The 18,429-nt window shown below is 46.3% G+C and overlaps 2 long non-coding RNA genes across 2 annotated transcripts; both read right to left on the bottom strand.

The window, feature by feature from the left end:
- Positions 1–1,471: 1,471 nt before the first annotated feature.
- Positions 1,472–5,181, bottom strand: LOC127059633 (uncharacterized). Its single transcript, XR_007777639.1, has 3 exons — positions 4,832–5,181; positions 3,308–3,494; positions 1,472–2,037 (listed from the first exon to the last, which is right to left on the bottom strand). It is a non-coding gene; the product is annotated as an uncharacterized LOC127059633 (long non-coding RNA).
- Positions 5,182–7,087: 1,906 nt separating this feature from the next.
- LOC127059632 (uncharacterized) lies at positions 7,088–17,539 on the bottom strand. Its single transcript, XR_007777638.1, has 4 exons — positions 17,457–17,539; positions 14,205–14,332; positions 12,922–13,092; positions 7,088–7,255 (listed from the first exon to the last, which is right to left on the bottom strand). It is a non-coding gene; the product is annotated as an uncharacterized LOC127059632 (long non-coding RNA).
- Positions 17,540–18,429: the final 890 nt, after the last annotated feature.

Below are 18,429 nucleotides of genomic sequence, written 5' to 3'. Positions count from 1 at the left end.
CTGGCAAGGGGAATTGGTGTTGGGACCCTGCAGAATCACCCCCTCCTGAACAACAGCATTTCCCTGAAATAGCCTGTCCTGTGGACAAAAGGCTGCACTGTGCTTTGTGGCTGGGATAACTTTGGACACCCTGAGCAGATCTCATTGTCTGGGAGATGCTGCACACAGACCCCTCCTGAGTCATCTCTACTGGAGCCCCTTTTCAAAGACTTCCTTTGAGTCAAGAAAGGGGGACAGGCCAGAGATCATGAAGAAATAAAATGAAGTTAAGGGTTCCTGCTTCTAAGCCACCCCTTTGCAGTGGCACCCAGCACTGCCTAGAGGGTCTGGGAGTCTGCCAAAGCTCAGGTCTCTGCCAGCTGTGAGTGAGCCCAGCACTGCTGCCATGCCTGCTAATGGGTACGAGCACCCACTCGCCTGTGCTGCAGTCTCAGGACACAGCAGAGAGCAGGAGCATCTCCCTGCCTCCAGTGTTTTGCAATCCACGTACAGAACAGTGGCAACAGAAGAAGACAGTCCCCAAGTGCTGGCAGCTCATGGGCTGAAGCCCAAAGACCTTACCCAGACCATGCACACCGCTGTAATCTGTAATCCCAGGCAGTGCTCCTTGCTAATTAAGTTTCCCAACACCTTGGGAGTGTGTATCCTGCTGGACAATGTGCCAGCATCACCCAGCCCACAGCTGCCTGGAGGCCCTCATGCCATTATTATGTGTCACAGATTTTGCTGTATCTCTTGCTGCCAGTCACTTCTTCTGACTTAATTTGCCTCAACCCCTCTGCATGGACACAGGCAGCAGAGCTAACCTTTGACAATGACACACACCAGCTCTCTGCAGAACAAAATTCTAGATTCCCAATTTGAATGACTAAATATACCAAAGCCCAGTGATGAATTATTTAAAACTATACAAATTTTGATGCTGCATACTGAGCTAGAGACTTGAATGCACCTCTGCAATTATGAGTCCCTCTGCCTACAGCTCCATCATGGAAAAGCATCCATTTAAAGCCCCTGGGATAAATGATCTGTTACAATTCCCTGGACTGGAAACCCTGGAGATGATGTGGGAGCCAGGAGTTGCTAGGATGGGATTGAGTTAATTAGCACTGTGTCTGAGGAGAGCCGTAACAGCATAATGAAACAAATAGAATAAAAGCAGTTTAAAGTGACTCCAGTGGATTGATGGGCACGCTGCTGACTGTGGAACAGTCACATTGTACCCCTGCTTGCATGGCTCTGGATTTGTCATGCATAGCTCGCGCTGGGGGAGAGGGATGAGGAAGAGGGTGGGTCACTGCAGCTCTGCAAGAACTCTCTGGCATGATGTGTTGTTAGGGGCAGAAAGGTGGAAACCATTGCCAGCAGCCCCTTGCTGCCACAGCACACCTGGCTCAGTGTCAGCCCTGCTTGTGAAGAACCAAAGCCACCACCCCCTAAATCCTCCTGGAGGATGGGCTCAGGTCCAGCACACATAGCCCCTCAGAGAAGAAGCCAGGAATGCCTGGCTTCCCAAGGATAACCTTGTACACAGCTCCTGCATCAGCTGTAGCTGTTCCACTGCTGTTGAGGGTCCTGGCAGGGCTTGCAGGACTCCTCTCTGCTTGCATCCTGCCATGGCTTTGTCAAGCAGGTGCTGGCAATGGCTTTGCTATGCCCTGCAGCAGAGCAGTATGTCCATTCAGCTGCAGAGCCCGGACATTTAGAGCCCATCCCAGAGCAAAGTCTGTATCCCACCTCCCAAGGAGTTACCTCTGAGCTCAGCATTCAAGTGACTGGATATAGATGGCCATGTTTGATTTCTTCATCCATCCTTTCCAGTGCTGAGAGCTGCCAGGGGATGACTGACAGGTTCTGCTTTTTCGGTGTGTTTTGCATTCTTTTCAATATTCAGTTGTCTGGAAGAGGAATATGTTGGCCCCAGCAATGCTGCATTTGAGAGAGATGCTGGTTTCTTCAGCATAAATTGTTCAGGATATTTTTACAGTCGGCATAAAAATACTGACACTGCTGGTATGGATAACTCTGTTATCATGCCTGGGGCCAATAAAGCAAGTGTAAGGAAAAAAAAAAAAGCCACAAGTTAAACCCCTGCTTTACAGCAATCACACTCTTCCTTTTAATTTTTAAACTTCTCAAATTCCAGCTTCCATTAAAATGAATTGGTAAAAGATAAACAGAACTGCCAAGCTGCACTGTTTTGAAACAGAGAGATGACTCCCAGCTTGGCCAACTATTCTGACTGCCAAATATAATATACACTAAAATGATAAAGCATAACAATGCAAAAGATCACATACTATCTCTATCTCTCCCACAGGGAACTGGAGCTGTGCCCAGCAGTGGTATCTAGTCCTAAGCATTGCCTATATACTGAAAACTAGAGAGAACTGCTGGGGACAGGTAGCAGCTATTAGCTGAGCTACTGAAAGGACATCTGCAGCTTTGCTTAAACAAGAGGAGCATAAATAAACCCAGTCTGGCTTTCCCCTTAGTCAAAGTCCTCACTGCTGCTGCAGAGGCATTTATGTTGAGGCTTTGCCCAGCCCATTATTGCCAAAGAGCCTGACCCACACAAGCCACATAGGAATTCCATTGCTCCAGCACCATGACGTGTCTCTTTCTGCAGAGCTGTTCCTCATTCCTACCAGCAGCAGCTGGGCCAAGCCCTCACTTTCTGCTTGCCCCCTTCAGTCCTCGCCCCCTTTCAGCTGCACTCCACAAATCCAAGCTAACAAGAACAGTGGGGCCAAATAAATCCCCATGGGTAGTACCTGTGCCTCTCTCATCCCTCCACATACATCAGCTGCTCTTCCTTCCTGAGCATGGTTTGGAGAAAAGACAGACCTGCAGTGGAATAATCCCAATTTCAAGCCCATTGAAGAAATTACAAATGACTTGCTTCCAGCTGGATGCAAGGCTTACTAATTTCCCACCAGCACTCAGGTGGCAAGTTTGCCACATGAATAATTGTGTGTCCAAAAAAGTGTTCCACTGGTAGGGTTATTAGCAGGAAAACAGGAATTCAGTTGGAAAGCATTAATAAACCTTAAAGACAACAGCTGTTATGGTGATTGATCCACTATCCAAATGTACACAACTCATACAGGATGAAGGAGCAGAGGTTATGCACAGGGAGGATAATACTGAGAAGTGGGAAAGGAGGCAGGGTTGCTATAGAGGTCAGGGATAAAAATTGGTACTATCAGGTTCAAAAACATTTAAAAACCCCACCCGTCTTTTCCAATCCCGACTCAAAATTAAATTTTAGTAGTTTGCAGCATTTGTTACTTAGGATGTTACTTACTTGCTTTTAATACACATGGGCAATGGAAGCAGAAGAGTTTTGTGTGTGACACAGAGAAATTTCTGTTTATTCCCCTGGATCAGCAGATGCTGCAGTGTGAAGACTGGAGATGCCCCATCCAAATGTGCTCCGGGCACCCATCCTTCCTCCTGAGGGGAGAGGTGAAATCACCAAGCTCCTTGGAGGGCTGAAAGAAGGATAAAGGAGAGAACTGAATTGCCCATTGGAATGCCAGGAATTTCTGGCCCACTGTGTCTGGTCTGGTGCAGGGCTCTCCTGCCCACAAATAGTTGCACATTGGGAACATGACTCCTTTCTGCTCCTGTGCATCAGGAGTTTGTCCTTTGGCACTCACTGAAATCAGTTTTTGGTCTGTCTGAGTAAGGATGCTGGTAAGAAAAGGAGAAAGTGAACCTAAGGTGGCATGTTTGGCATGTAGGAACATTCTGTACTCTTCTGCAGCTCCCTTTGTCTCCCTGAAAACATCCTTTTCTGCAGGGATATCCCATCCATCCCAGCAGTATTGCCTTTGCAAGAGCTGAAAGGACAACTCACAGCAGAGACAGAGCAGTGGGAATTCAGGTCCCTCCACACAGGACCACCACTAGTACTGGGGCAGGCTGTGATCCACCCCAAAGTGTTCACATCATGGCATTACACCTTGTGCCAGCTGCACTATAGGGCATTGAGCTCACTGCAGTATGTTTCCTTCCAAAAGGAAACAAAAACAAACCCTTTCCAGTTTATTATTTCAGCTAATTATATGAACCAACAGTATTTCATCCAAACCATTTTAGGAAAATAAGTGGAGAATGTTTGCAAAACCAAAGCAACCATTTTTCTCCTGCCAGGGTGGCAGATGCAAACATAAAGAGTAACATGTCCATACATCTCCAATCTCAACTTCTTATGAAACAAAATAAAAGCAATCTGGTTGTGAACTGATCCAAAGCAAATACAGTATTTCAGAACACACCACATTTAGTTGGTGGGGCTGATTTATATGATGCAATTTAAAGACCAGTGTGCAAATATGGAGGAGAAGACTATTTCCCCTTCACACTTTCTTACCTCACAGACATTGTTTTTGTTCTGCATGTAAGTGAGGAGCCCTTGGCCTGTGCAGCAGCTGCCTCTGAAGGATGAGCACTGACAGGTTTCTATGTCACTTCCAAAAATGGGTTGTTTTACAGGCCAGAGGTTCCCTTTGTCATACAGAACGTTTTGCCATTTATTGTGTGATCTGTGAGATATCACACAGTGGTCTTCAAAATAAATACTGCCAAGAGCATCCTCTGCCCAACTTCAATTAGCAGGCACTACCTCTGTTCCCAATTTACAGCTGGAAAGAGAGGCAGGGAGAGAGAGAGAAGGCAGCAGGAGGCTCCCTAGGGAAGTGGTGGAGTCATCAGCCCTGTAAGTGGTCAAAAAATGAGAAGATGGGGCACTTCACACTATGGTTTAGTGGGAATGGTAGCATTAGCTGGAAGGCTGGACTTGATGAACTTGGAAGTCTTTTCCTACCTTAATGATTCCATGGTTCTGTGACCTTCCTCAGGGCATCTCTGTGCACTGAATGTCAGAGCTGGCAGTGCTGGCAGTGCTGCAGCCACCACTGAGCCTGGGATGGCAGGTTGGGATTGCCCCGTGCTGTACAGTCTCCTCTGTCACACATCATCTGAGAGGCAAACAGCTCATTGTGTTTGACATTTCCACAACTCTTTTTCTGAGGAAGTGCTGCTCCAGCCATCATCTCTGTTCTGTTTTTAGATTTCATGGTCAGTTTCCAAGATTTAGTGGCTTTTCAGCAGGCAGAGGAGCACCTCGGTTGTGTGGCACTGCAGTCCTGCTTAGAGATAATTGCTGAAGTAAATCAGAAACAAGGGGAGGCCTGGCAAAAAAATGGAAATCACATGTTTTAAAAGTGAAATTAAAAATAAAGTAAAAAGGAGGAGAAACAAATACCACCAGGATAATTATAATTTTCATTTAGGACATCGCTAAAGGATTTCCAAAACAGGTCCAGTCTCAGTTTTCAGTTTGCATTGCTAAACCATGATCCATCATTTTGCAATGAACCCAGGCATCCATTTGTTAGGGACCTGCAGGCTTCTGAATGAGCACCTCCAGCCATCCCTCATGGGCTGCAATCAGGAGGGATGCCAAGGGCTCAGGATGATTGCTGCTGCTGCCTTGAACAGAAATGCTCCTGAGTCCTTCCCCAGCTCAACCCCACCCCACTCCCTGTTCTCTGGAAGAACCAAAGCTTGAAGTCTACACATGGCCAGATCTGTGCTTTACATCCAGACACCCTGATTATTCTGGGCTGTATCAGCCCTGAAGCATCACAGGCTGGGGCAAGACACCCCCAGGCTGGGGCTGCTCTAAGTTACACTTCCCAGGAGAGAGGGAGGTCAACAACAACAGTAAATACATGAATTTAGAGCTGTCTTTGCTGTTCCCCTCTTGTTGCCAGCAGTTGCATTTGGGCATTTTGCACACTGGTGGTGTGAGGGTGCTCTTGAAAAGGACAGAACCCCAGGACTTAGAGAGACCTGATACCTGGATTTCATGAGCAAGGCAAAACCACCACTTATGGCAATGTCAATAAACAGATTTGCTAATTAATACCAATCCAATTTCACTCGTTTAGTGCTCAGATGGCTAACCAAAGCTCTTCTTCCCTCACATCTGCAAAACTTCAAGCAAGGCTGGGCATTTCCCTCAGCTTCAGGAGGAATCTGGCAGCTCCTGGGGCAATGAGCTGTGATGTAAACTGCTGGAGTGCCCAGCCCTGCTGGTGGCTGCAGGATCCCCAAGGCATCCCAGGACTTCTCTGCAGTGGAATATGCTTGATATGGAGGTCAGGTAAACTGTGCTGTGCTGCATTTGGGAGCTTTTTCCAATTAGCACTGAAGACAGTCTCCAGTCTCAAAGTTCAGATATTTCAAGTCTGAGGGTTGTTTAAGGTTGAGCTGGGCTAGACCTCCATTATTTTCTAAACACTTGTTTTTCTGGCACCTTTATTTATTATACTTAATACTCCCTTAATGGAGACTTTCCCTGGAGAGGTGCCATACTCCTTTTTCTTGTGATGAGAAGCATTCCCCCACCAGAACACAGCCACTTGATGACTCAAATTTGCAAAGTCACTTTGTTTTTCACGACAATCTGATTATCAGTGCAAGAAGAGACCCCTTCATTTTCATAGCAAAGTGGCCTGTTCTGCTGCAGACAAAATTCTGGATGTTTCCATAATTACACACTGACCTGTGTTGAATGAGCCAGCTCAAAGGCTATTTTATCTCAGCATGACCAGACTTTATCAGATTTATTCTATCCAAAGAAAGTTACATCACAAATAAATTACTTCAGTGGTAGATTGCAGTATGAGAAAAGCAAATTATTTGGCAACTCTTCCCCTTTTCTTCTCCTCCTTAGTCACCTGGTTTATAGGGCTATTAACAAATTCACCCTGGCTAAAAATGTAGCCTTAGAATAGAAGAGACAACCTCACTGCTTTTCCACTTCATGAAGTTTTATTCTGAGTCCCTTTTCCCTCTTGCCCTCTGGAGACTTCATGTCTCTGCAGCACTTTCTGATTCTCTGCTGCCAGGCTGGGAGGGTGGCCAGGAGATGAAGTGAGGGGACTTTTTGGTGCCTTCCCTGAAGGACAATGGCTCCTTGCTGTAACTACAGCTCTGCAAGGCATTCTGTGTCTCACTGGCACCTCACCTCCTTGCACACAACCTCCCTTCCACACATCCTTACCCCAGGTGACTCCCATGGTGGGCTGGGACAGGATCTGCCTGCAGGTAGGAAGCACAGTGGTGCCCTGCTGGGTGGGTCAGCCCAGGCACTGCCTCTCCATGCAAGGTTGCTCCTTTTATTGCCACGGTCCCTTCTTGCTGCAAGCATGATTAATGCCAGAGCTCTTCAACCATTTTCCTATAGGAGAATTAAAGTTTTAATGATTAACCTTTATAAATTACAAGAGCAATACTCTAAATAATAAATAGTTTCTAGCCAGGTCTGAGCTATTATGCTCCTGCATGATATGCTGAGCCCCCATCTGCATTTATTTTCCATACTGTATTCAAGTCCTCTTATGTCATTGAGATAAGCAGTCAGGAGATATGTGTTTTCCAAAATGATGTCCTCATTCATCATTTCTTCCTCGCTGCTCAGCCTGATTACATTTAATTCAAGAAGAAAGAAGCCTTGCCTGGGCCCACTGAGCATATAAGGTTAAAAAAGCAATACAAATGAAGCAACAGCTTCCAGGAGAAATGGCTACAGAACACAAAAAACAGCATCCCTTATCAGCACTGGTGCTGTGTATTTTCCTCCTCATTTTCAGAGAAAACTCACAGCACAAATGACCCATTCATCAAGATCAGCAGGTACAACTCTGCTTTAAACACATATGCACAAAAGCTACCACCCTCCCCATTAATGGAGAATAAGCTTTGAGCATTAATTTCATCTGGTATTAGTCCAAAACTTAATTACATGTAGAGATAGGAGAGCAAAAGCTTGCTGCAGCCTGAACTGTTTCCAGTGGCACTTGGCTTAGGGAGAAATATCTTTTGTTCCTACAAGTTCTCCTCTGTCGCAGTATTTGGATGCTCCAGGATGCAGCAGGGAGAAATAATGCCAAAATGTGTCTATGCACAATGTGAGCAGCAGCTTCCTAAGCCTGATGGAAGATTTATTGTGACTTTGCACACTCACCCTCCCTGTGGCAGCCTGGGCTGCAGGGTCTGGGTGCATGGAGTGAGCAGAGTGGGAGAGTGAGAGGCAGCCTCTAGTGAAATGCTTGCTCATCTTCTGCAGGGATGCAGCCACTGTGAGCTGCTCTTCCCCAGCCCGTGCAGAGCAGCAGAGCCTGTGCCAGCCCTGAGCCAGCTCTGCCCTGGGTCCCAATCCTGCACTCTCCAGGTGCCAGCAGAGCTGCTGCTCATTCCCACAGGGCTCAGTGGCCAAGGTGATGCTGTGGGGAAGAGTTGTGTGGTGCAGACAGTGGCTTGGCTCAGTGTGAGAGTCTGCCCATGATGGGAATGGGCACTGCAGGTCCTGGATCGAGCAGGGCTCTGGAGTGGCAGCAACAACCCTCCCAAGCCCACCCCCCCAGACAAGCTGGGCTTGCTGCTGCACAGCCAGACTGGCACCCTTGTGTTGGTAGAAGGAATTTCCCACTAGGAAAGGTGGTTTGCATATTCACTCTAATCAGACTTCAAAGAAATGCCAAAGGAGCCAGGGAAATGAAACACATACTGAGCCAGCCAAACAGGCAAATAAACACTGGAAAAAAAGCCAGAGCCTCTGACCAAATGAACTCAGACCAACTCTGAATTTAAAATGAAAATTGAAAAGGACTTGAAGAGATGGGTTGCTTCCAAGCAGGGCCAGAGGGCAGCAGATCCACAGCTCCAAGCTCTGCCCCACAGCCACAGCAGCAGTGCAGGGGTGCAGCACCTCCAGGGCAGCACAGCTGCTCATCCCACCCCTCACCCCTCCAAAGAGCAAAGGGCTGGGGATGCACCGGGGTCCCAGCTACCAGTGACTCTCCAGGGCTTAACACCTCGGTTTGTTCCCAGAGAAGGTGATGTTTGCTGTAGAAAAATCTTAAATGAATACCTAGCTGGCATGTCTTGGGTTTCCTGAAGCTGCCCTCCTAACACTGTGACACAGCCAACAAAAGGTGTCAGCTGCATCACCCATTTTTGGGATGTTTTTCTGAGAATGCTCCATGAATGCTTTTGAAACAGATCCTCAAAGGAACAGTGACATGGAATTCCCACTGAGGGAGGTCTGAAGGACAATTCCCCCATTTTTTCTCTCTCCCTCAGTATGGTTCAAGCTCTGGCCAAGCTGTTCATAGGCTTAGGGTTTCACTCGACAGCCATGGCCCCCACTGGAAATAGTTACAGTGGCAGGACATGACCTGTCTCTCCCTTGGCCTGGACCAAGCAAGCCCGTGTTTAACCTGCCCTTGGAGAGGAATCCTGACACCTGCTGGCACTGCTGCCCTGCATGACAGGCTGGGAAAGCAAGGGATGGAAGTTCTATTATCCCTCTGAAGCTACAAAAGCAGGCAAAATGTAATTATAATCACCCAAACTGGAGTTCTGCCAGGACATCAGGGCTAATGGTCTTGTTCTTGCAAGAAGTGCCATGGGATTTTTCTAATGATCACAAGTGGTCAGGACCTCAGTTTCACATCTCATTTGGAAGATAATGAAGAACTCTCCCATTTATTTATGGTCCAAAGGGAGGTAAGGACAAATTGACTGTGTCAAAGGGCAGGAGGACTTAGAGAGGCAGATTCTTTTGCTCGAGATATCACTGGGAGCTCTGACAGCCAGGAGGGATAGCAGAGAGAAAACAAGAGGCAAGGAAGAAGCGTGTGTGGTTTCATGACTCCTGTTAGTGTTTCAACTTTTTCTGAATCTGCTGTGACTCCAGTGACATTGCTGTAAGGAAGGTGAATCTTTTTTCATATGAGTTATTCCCGCTGTAAAATATATTTGGAGGGAACGAGTTTATAAAGCTATCTTTGAGATAATTGGCAAGGATACTCCACTCTCCCATGAAGGTTATGAGTGGGTTACAAGAGGGTCCTCACTTTAAACTCAGAGCAATGAGAAATTAATAGATCTTGCAGTGTCAGTCCCAAGGCAGAGGATCATGATAAACTGGAAACAGGCAGAGAGACTCTTTTTAAGTTATGAAGCGAGAGAAGAGAGATGTATCAAACTCCTGGGATTACATGAATTCAGACTGATACATCTGCCAAGCACAAGCATGGTGATTGCCAATAAAAGGTCAGTGCAATTGGAGAGGACAAATATTGCCTTATCCTCTGAGAAGGAGAAGTATGACATCTCCAGAGACCCTGCCTGTTGCTTCCCTGGAACAGGGAGCTCTGCTGGGGAGGTTGCACCATAATCAGCACACACAAGTGCTGCCTTTTAAAGTGAAAGCTGCTGTGATACAGAGAATGATCTCCCTCTTTCCAGCCCTGACTATTTCCATACCTAAAACCTTTGTGGAGCCTCTCTTTTTCTGCTCTGAGCACAAGAAAAATTGCCTATAACCTAGAAAGGTGGAGAAAAGGGTTTGGACAAGAGGAAGAATTAGAAAAGGCTGTTCTGGAAGGTCATTACGTGGGTATTGGCTGTTGTATAGATGGAGCTGCTGGAGTGGAGAAAGAACTGGCTGTGATATTGATGAGAATGAGTGGTTAAATGAGAGCAGTTTGGGTTGCAAAATATAGACTGCCACTGAGATCAGCACTGGAATCAGTTTAATTAATTTATATGATCAATAACCTGGAAGGGTGAAGGCACAGACCAGCAATGCAATTTGGTACAAAACAATCACAAAGGACTCATCAAAAGGTGGGATGATGCTCTCAGCTTGGACTGGGACAAGGTGCACACAAAGAGCACATGAAATGCTGGTAGAACAGCAGCCAGAGTCAGGATCTGTCTCAGTGATCTCACACAACAAAATGGAGACAAATAATGAGCAAAGCTCAGCCCTCAAGCACAGCACTTGGATGCAGGGTGCATGAAAGGCACATTGCAAGGTGTGCCCTGTCAGAAAAAGGGGGTAAAGATGGGCTGGGGTCAGCAGGGAAATAGGCAAATCCTGCAGCTATGCAGGCTTTGATTTTTTCATACAGAGAAGAATACAAATGACACATCAAAGGTAAAAAGAACTCACATTTACAGATGTTTGCATGGAGCAGAGGCTGAGCAGTGAGGATTAGCTGCCCCAGGATCTGGCACAGGAGCTGGGAGACTGACCTGTGAGGACAGGGATTCCCAAAAGAAGTGATGGACAGGGCACGGTGCTGGTGGAGGAGAAGGAGTGAGAACTGGGCTTCATGCTCCACCTTTGTGCCCAAGAACATCCAATTTCAGCCTTCAGGTGAGCAGGACACAGTGTGAGGTGAAAGCACCACCATCAGGATTGTCTCTGGCTACACCACAGGAGCTGCAGGAGAGCCCTGCAGAGAAGGGGTGTTGCTGGTTAGGTGGATTCCTCAAAAGAATTTTGGATAAAACAAGTTTTCTCTTTTTCTTTTTTTTTTCTATTTCTCCTTACCCCCTGGAGGGGAAAGCCCATATTTCCCTGACTCTGGAAGAGCCACATGCACATCTCTCCTGCCTGCAGTCCTGCATGAGCCCTGCAGGGCTGAAACCAACCCCAGAGCCACCTGAGCTCTGCAGGGATGATGCAGAGACCCTCTGATCACCGGGGCTGGCAGAGGGGCCCACGCCTCAGCCCTGGGCAGGGGACACTCCTGAGGGTCCTGTTTCTGGAGCAAAGGAAGGGGAGAGAGCATACAGGAGTGTAAGCACATAAATGTCAGTCCTTGGGGAGAGAGGCTGAGAATTCCCCTGAGTTTGCTGATCTGCAAACCTTGTCAGAGGCTTTCGATTCTCTTGGAGCAGAGGAAGAAAGAGACAGATGCTGAGATAATTACTAGCCTGGCAGAGAACTTATTCTTGTATCCAGAAGGAGAATTACAGCCTCACAGCTGTCTTCAGGATAGAGTGAAAGCATTTTCTCCATGGTACATTGCAATGGCAATTAATTTTCTTGATAAGCTTAAACTAACCTTTATTTTAAAAAGGAAGATAACTTGTTGTGTGAAGCATCTTCTAATCTGGCATTTACCAAGGGCAATGGGATAGTAATTTGAAAAGCAATTAAAGGTACCTTTTTTTAAGCTTTCCAGTGCCTTTTTAAGGTGCTGCAGAGCCCGTGGCCCCTCTTGCTCAGGATGACTCAGTGCTTCTCCTTCTATGGAACATTTCCAAATATGCAAAGCCCAGACTTTGGAACCAAACTTTGGTGCACAGACTCTCTAAAATAAGCAGCAATTTATCCTCTAGGTTTGATCAGAATGTTGGACCATTTTCTTGCATAGCAGGCATGTGAAACCAGGAAAGTTCTTCCAAAATATTAGTTGGAAGGCCTTTTTGAAGTGTTCAAGTCTTTCAACAGATGGTGATAAAATGTTAAATTCTGAGAGCTGTCCCCCTGATCCAAGTGCTCTCTTCCAGCTTTTATAGAAGACCTTTTCCCTGGATTAACATTGCTAAAGTGCTTTGAAGAGAAAGAATGCCACATAAATGCTCAGCAGCATTCTGTTATAATAAATAATCCCTTTATCTGAATGGAAACATTATCTGGACTCCTTTAAATAATGCATTCTAGATTTTTAATCAACAGGGCCTTTATAGTAATACACATGTAATTATTGCCAAGAACATGAGACTATCTCATTCTGAACTAAAATGGAGGAGGCAGCAACAAGCTGAGAGGCACAGATCATGGAAAAACAATCAGCTTGGTCTTGCTGGTACTTTCATTATGAAGCATTTAGTCAGGATTTAGCAAACAAATGTGACTAGCTCCAGAATCAAAGCAGGCATCCTCACAAGAGCACAAAGGTAGAGACCTTTGTGTCCAACCACTATGCACATAGCAGCACATCTACATCTAGGAGTGGGGAGGAGGAAGGGAAGGGATCAGACAAGTTACCTCAGGAGCAGCTGCTAGCCCTGAAAGCATTGTTTATTTAAAAGTTTTCTTACCATTGTGTCTTTGACGTGTAGCACGCAGAGCAACATAATAAAATATCTCCAGTCCCTCCTAATTGTTTTGTGGGATGACCTGTCAGAGCATAATTAGATCATTCCATGCATGGTTGTTCTGGGGAAGCTTTGTGATCCTTGAATGTCAAGCTGCCACGGAGATAACCTAACCTTTGAAACAGCAGTGTGTTAAAACCAGGAGTTATTTATTGTTGGCAATGTTCTTTACACATTGTTAGTGCAGAAGCACTGAGAAAGGCAGACCAAAAACTAAAAGCTTAATAATGACCAAATGCAGTAATAATTACAATTGTGTAGCAAAATGGGATCTGATAATGTGGGCTCTGTAAAAGTCAGCTGCACTGCAGAGAGCTTCAGAAGCCCTTGTGGTGCATCATACTGCACCCTGACCCTTCTGCTTCAATATTTGATCTTTTGTACTGCTCCAGCATGATACCTTGGTGCTTCAGATTTCCAAAAACTACACTGCTGGATTTTAGATTAATATGGAAAGTCTGGATAAGACTGCTTACCAGAGGGAACTAGGTTACAGTATTGCTTTAGGCAGAGAGACCTATGGGAAAAGAGGTGGTTTTATATAAATAACTCCTCCAAAAGTGTAAGGTGGGCCTGGGATGAATTGATAAGAGAAAACAAATTGCATGCAAAAAGAGATTTTAACAGCTAAAAATACCTAGGAGTCAAATCAGCCAGTGGAGGGGGCATGGTGGGGGAGGTTGATGCACACTTAAGGAAGCACACACCAAAGCCAGATCCCAGCCACTCCATCCACTTCCCAGATAATCTGCCTGAGTCCCTGTGCCCACACCACACTGCTGCCTTCCTCCAGCACATTCACTCACTCCTTAACCTTCAGATTACAAATGAAACGAGACAACTCTCACAAAGTCCACGGGGCAGTTTCTCAACACTCTGATCATCCTCGTGTCTCTCCTGCAGCATTTTGCAAGTTTTCTCTGTACTTTGTGAAACGTGGACACCCAAAATGAGCACAGCACCCAGCAGCTGTGCACCAGTGCCAAACCCGGAGGTAATACAACCTCCCTCCTCCTACTGCCTGCTATACTTAGCCATATATCCAGGGAATCTCACTGGTCTTTCAGCTGCAGCCACAAGTGGGAACTCATATGCATTTCGTTTTCTACAACCCCTTTCCTGGTTTTCTCTTTCCTGAGACAGCCTCCTCCTCCTCGAGCCAGACCTACATTCCTTCTTTTTCAGTGCTTGACCTTGTATTTGCACATCTTCAAATGCACATTTACCTGCTTGTCCTTGGCTTAGTGAGCTGCCCAGGTTGTCTGTCGGTGATCCTCTCTTTGTTTATCACATTACCGACCTTCAAATCACTTGGGAACCTTACCAGTCCTTTCAGGATATTTTTTTCTCCATACTGTAGATAAAAACATTGCAAAAAAAGCTTAGGAACAGGAGCAGATCTTTAGGAATAAGAAATTAGAGAAACAACTTTCATTTTTGTTGTTAGCTAGTCACTCTTTAAACCATTTAATGTGTGCCCTAATGACTAAATATCATTCTTGATTGATACTCAGAATTTGCAAAATCATAAATGCTTACAGAACTCAACGTACACTAGGTCAATACTATTGCTTTTATTGATCCTAGGAATAATCTAATGAGAAAACAAAATCATGTTAATGTTCTCACAGCCCTGCATTGACTGATACAAATTATCTCACCCTCCTTCAGCACTTTATTCACCAGGATCAGCCTTTCATTGCTTTTTTACTACAAATATCAGCTCCAGTCCATGTCCCTCACCTCCCCTGGACACTGGACAGATGAAGGCTTTTCTCCAGGCTCTTCAAATTGTCCTTGATTTTAAGATTAGCAATTTCTGTTCAGCCTGATGAATCAGAACTTTTTTGAGAAAATTGAGAAATACAGCTCCTTTTAGGTCTCTCCATCAGAGTGAGATGTAATTTCCACACATCCCAGCTGCTCCAGTGTAATCTTACTCTGTGGTAACCAGGAGTGCCACATCGAAGATATCTGTGTGAAAATATCTTTCCTAAGTTTGGATCAGCACAGTAACACCACAACAGCCTCTGGTGGCCCTTCCTAAGCTGCAAAATTAAGCAGCCAGTCATGCAATGGTCTAATGAAAGTTGCCCTGGAAAAGACCCTGCACCATCTCACTGCCTGCCTGATTCTCACAGAACAGCCTCTGACCACTTCCTAGAAGAGAATTCCCTTAACATTCAGTCAGTGATGGTTATTTGACAGGAAATCAGTTCAACTTTAATAGGATGAGTATCAGACATAGGATTGTTATTACAGTTGTCAAAATGGTTTTGCTAATTGACAGAGAATTTAGGACAAAGTTTAATCTTCCCTTCTATCGCGTGATCCCGAAGAAGTTAACAAAATGAAAAATGAAAGAGCACAGGTTTTTATCAAGCTTCCCAAACTTTCTCTTTTTTATGAAGGTAAGCCATCATGCTACATTTGGCTGGGCTAGTTAGTTTTCTTCATAGTAGCTGGTATGGGGCTGTGCTTTGGATGTGTCCTGGAAGCCGTGTTGATAATACAGGCATGCTTTAGTTATTGCTGAACTGTGGGAATGTACAAGAAATTGGAAGGAGATGCAGCCAGGACTGTTGACCCAAGGGATATTCCATACCCTGAGATGTCAAACTCAGCAATAAAACTAGGGCAAGGTCACCAGAAGGGTGCCCAACCAATTGGTGAGCAATTGTTTTCACTTGTGTTACTTGTCTTTCTTGGTGTTTATTTCTCTCTCTTTGTTATTTTCCTTTTCACTACAATTTTTGTTACTATTATCATCACCATTATTATTATATTTAAATTATTTAGCTGTTCTCATGTCAGCCCCTTCTAATTCTCTCCCCACCATCCTGCTGGAGGGCTAAGCAAGCAGCTGTGGGGTGCTCAGCTATTTTTAATAGGTATGGTCATTACCAGCCAGTTCAGAGGCTGTGGTGAGTCCCTAACACTTGGAACTTCTGCTTCAAGGGACGTCAAGTTCCTTGGCCAAGCACAAGAAATCTGGTTTGATGCAAGGCTCAGTGGAAGGACCCATCCTCTCCCTGGGATCTCCAGAGCAGACCAAACTATCCAGAGGGGTCTCATCTAAAGCCCAGGCATTTCTCACCCTCACCCACCTATTGAAAAGGGCTTCCAATCAGCTCCCAGCAAGTCATGCTGTGTTCTCACATCCCTCATATGTTGCATTCCTTCTAAACTTCAGTCTGCACAGGGTCAGCAGTTTTGTTTGCCTCTTATGACCCTGGAGCATATGTGACCCATGAGATGATCAGCAGCTGGTGTTCCTCCTGCCCTTTGCACATGCAGCACCAAGGCTACGACTTTGTGCCATGTTTTCCATCCAGGAGGTTATTGATATTTATAGCAGTGATATAGCAGATCATTTGGACATGGAAAAGAGACAGGAAATCAATTAGCATCAATACATGTCTCCAGACTGTTAACTTGCTCATACAAATACAAACCACCTTCCCCCTCCACAGCCTGTGGTGCTCAGGAGGGGAACAGACCCTGACTGTCCTCCAAAGGGGTTCAGAAATCAGGAGGAAACACAGATGGGAACTTCTGGAAGAAAACAGCAATTTCTTTGCACACACTGAGGAGTGTGATGGCCTCGCTAAGCACTGAGCAGAACTAACAAAGCACCAGCAGAAAAGCAACAGCACAAAACCACTAAAACAGAGCCATAAAAGCAGCATGATCGATTCACATGGCAAGCACAGCTTTTCTCCCTCCCTTCTGCTTGGTCAGGGTTGCACACAGCAGGCAAGACACAACACCACACCTGGGTCTTCCAACCCCACTGCAGCCACTGTCCTGTGCTGAACCTCAGGCCCAGGAAAGGCAAAATTTCCTGTTGCCTGGAACCCAGAATCACGAGCTAAAACTCTTGTATGACAAAGGGGAGGGCTGGGAAGGTGGTTGGATCTCTGCCACACAGGCACTGGGAGATGCTAAAGATCCCTGGATGCCTCTTGAAATCACAGTGCACATTGAAGGTATGGCACATGTGGTCAACTTTGCTGCCATGGCATGGCAGTGCTTTACCCCCAGACACTCCAAGAGGCTTTTTGATAGAAAATATTCCAATCTGTGGGAGTAGGGGGGCGAGATATACTGCTTGAAGATAAATCTAGTCTCTCTAGAAGCTGTAAATCCCTGCAGCTAAGCTCAGGGAGCTGCAAAAATCAATCCACCGAGGAGCTGAGTGATATAACATGAAACCAGTTCCTTCTGAGTATCACTTGAGAGTGAGAACATTCTCACTGGAGCTAGGGATAGATGGAGGACCTTGCTCCATATGGGAGGAAGAGGGATGGCAGAGCAAGCAAACAACACCCCCATGCTGAGACACCCATAGATGTGGGCAGTGCCCGCACCCCATCCCAGCACCCAAGCTGGAAGGAGCATGGACAGTCAAGCAGAGTATGGCCAAGGGCTCTCTCCTCTATAGGGGCACCCAGCAGCTGGGACAATCTGGGTCTCACCTTCCAGCCGTGGGTTTTCACCTTAGAAAGTCGCTCCCTTCTTCTCCAAGGTTCTTTCTTTTCTGAGCAAAACTCCTCCTCTTAGGTGAGGCACCTCACAGCCCCCGTGGGAAAGCCCATTGCTGACACATCCTCACGAAATCCCTCTTCACTTGGGAGCCAAGACTGAGCTCAGCAGGAGCCTTGGCAAGACCCAGGCGTGTGCTGCTGTGCTCTGTGCTGCCGGGCTTCCCCCGAGGAGAGATGACTCCATCCCACAGGGGCTGAGTCACGCTGGAGATGTGTCATGTCTGCTGATTCCTGCCTTGGCTGCTGCTCTCCAAAGTCCTGTGAGATCCCAGTCGCACCCAGTCCCCTGCTCCTAGATGTAGGCAGTGCCATGGAGCCACACTGTTTGGTCTGAAGCAAAAAGAGGGCCCAGTCCTGGCAGGAGTACAGCTGGTGGGTGTACCATGCTGCTCTGCACACACCAAGCAGCTCAGGGAGGCTGGGATGCTCCTTTTCCCAGAGCTTTTTAGGACCACATTGCTCCTGGCATCATCACCAGGTGCTGGGGCTTGCACCCAACCCACTCCCAGTCCCCTCCCTGCAGGCACTGCATCCACACTCTGAAAATGTGCTGCAGCCACCTGTCCTCAAACCAGTAGGCTTTGAAAAAATTAATAAAAAAATCAAAATTTTTAAAAATTAGGGAAAGAGCTTCTTGCAAACATATGAAGGCTACTGTGTTGCCCAAGACCAAAACCCTTATCATGGTTTCCTTCCTACACCAAACCCCTTCAGGGCTCTACAACCCCCTCCAAACTGAGCATCTCATCACCCCGAGCATGTGGTGATTCACCAGCCTGAGCAATTCTGCATATGTCTGCTGTTCCTGTCAATCTGTCTCCTTGTGTACTGACAGAGAGAGGGAGAGAGAGCAGAGATCTCTGACAGTGGGCAGATTAATAATGCATTTAATTTCTCCATGCAT

Source organism: Serinus canaria, chromosome 4A, assembly GCF_022539315.1.
Source record: "Serinus canaria isolate serCan28SL12 chromosome 4A, serCan2020, whole genome shotgun sequence".
NCBI lineage: Eukaryota > Metazoa > Chordata > Aves > Passeriformes > Fringillidae > Serinus > Serinus canaria.
The sequence above is the reverse complement of the archived record's forward strand: the minus strand, read 5'-3'. Positions and strand labels throughout refer to the sequence as shown.